Source organism: Crocodylus porosus, unplaced genomic scaffold (assembly GCF_001723895.1).
Source record: "Crocodylus porosus isolate Cpor-Errol unplaced genomic scaffold, CroPor_comp1, whole genome shotgun sequence".
In the NCBI taxonomy this organism is placed as follows: domain Eukaryota; kingdom Metazoa; phylum Chordata; order Crocodylia; family Crocodylidae; genus Crocodylus; species Crocodylus porosus.
In genome coordinates, this window is record NW_017728928.1 from 9,053,225 (window position 1) to 9,054,983 (window position 1,759).

The following is a 1,759-nucleotide window of genomic DNA, read 5'->3' on the forward strand; positions in this document are numbered from 1 at the left end:
AGAACATGCTAGCACAAGATGGCACCAGTGCATGGGGTCACTTCATGGCAAGATCTGGCCCATGGATTCGCCCTATGTCCATCATCCCACTCACGGGGCCGGAAATTGAACCCCATTGATTTCATATAAGTTCAGAGGATCCATACTACAGAAGAAGGCAAAAGCCCCTGCAGTCCTTGCCAGTTGAGTTAAAGGAAAAATTCTTTCCTGACCTCAAATTTAGTAATTGGTATGGCCTGGATCTCAAGAAAGCTTGGAATTAAGAACACACAATTTTTCTTAGCAAAGATATCCTCAAAGTGTGCCAGAGGTGTGAACATCAAAATAGTCAAGAAACATGGTTTTGCAATAGTTCACATGGTTCACTGTTGTGAACTTATAAAAAAATAGTCTGTAACAACTTCCTGTAACTTGGTTGTATAAAGCACAAAGTCTACTACTGTTAATCAATAAAGCTGCAATATATGATGAAATGATTAGGCATGCTGTTTGTACTATACACAAATTAACTGACATATTAGACTGATGCTGCCATGATTCCTTTAAAGGCTGAACTGGAAATAAAGTAAAATACATAGCAAATAGAATTAAATCTAATTCAATAATGTTGTACTAGCCTCAGTCCATTTCTCCCCAATCAAACTGTAATAGGTTTTGTAATACTAATCATTAATGACTTGCAATCTGTAGCATAGATTTTAAACAATGGAGTCAGGCTACTCAGTAGTCTCAATTTTCCAATGATTTTTTTTAATTTATTGTAATTACAGATTAATATATGATGAAGATTTCTTCCCCAAAACTGAATGCATTGAATCCTGGCAATGTACAGTTCCTGCTTTGCAATCCTGCAATCCTTGTTAAGGCAAAAATCCCAATCAGAAATTAGAAGAACTGCAAATGGAGTTGATTGGGGTTATTCAGCAGGGAAAACAAGCGGGCCAGATTTGCAACTCCACTGACGCTCCTTGAAGCCATAAGGGATTTACACTAATGTGACGTCAGCAGAATGTGTCCCCATCTCTGTAGGTTTGCATTACTAAGTATTTGGGATACAAGGCTGAAAGTTCAGGGTACCTCATGTTTGTGTGCAACATCCATTTATATTGAAAGTGCTTTTTAGCAGGGATTACAGAAGTGTCCGTTACACAGTATTTTCATACTTCTGATAGCAAATATAATTTTGGGTTGAAAAATATTCCTTTATCCATTTTTCTTATAATAAAGGAAGAAAACTGCAGATCTCTCTTAATTGAGTAAGAGTTTGTGGTCTCAGGGAGGGTACCCTAAGACAAGGAAGAGTACCCCAAGACCATGTGGCCTAATGGATAAGGCGTCTGACTTCGGATCAGAAGACTGAGGGTTCAAGTCCCTTCATGGTTGGGTCATTTTTCAAGCCTGAAAAAATGGCAGCCTCATAATGAGCACCCCAGAGTACAATAGGAAGCTTTGTCTGACAGGTTATTCCACAGCTCACCCAATAGGATCTCATAGGGATCATGGAGACCTAGTGGGACTCCACCTATGACTGAGGGGAATACACCTTGTATAGGAGGGATCATGTTGGGAAGAAGGCTGATGCAGTTGCTCTCTATGTGAGGGAACATTGCACCTCCTTAGAAGAGAAGATTGGAAACAAAGAAGGGTGACTTGAGACCATCTGGGTCAAGATATGGGGAGAGCACAGGGAAGGGGATTTGGCTGTAGGACTTTTGGATAGACATCTGACTCCAGCTGTCTATGTATGCATCTAAGGCAG

The 1,759-nt window shown here is 40.0% G+C and overlaps 1 non-coding gene across 1 annotated transcript; it reads left to right on the plus strand.

Annotated features, from left to right (window-relative positions):
* The first annotated feature begins 1,310 nt into the window (after positions 1–1,310).
* On the plus strand, positions 1,311–1,383 carry TRNAR-UCG. Its single transcript has one exon. It is a non-coding gene; the product is annotated as a tRNA-Arg (tRNA).
* Positions 1,384–1,759: the final 376 nt, after the last annotated feature.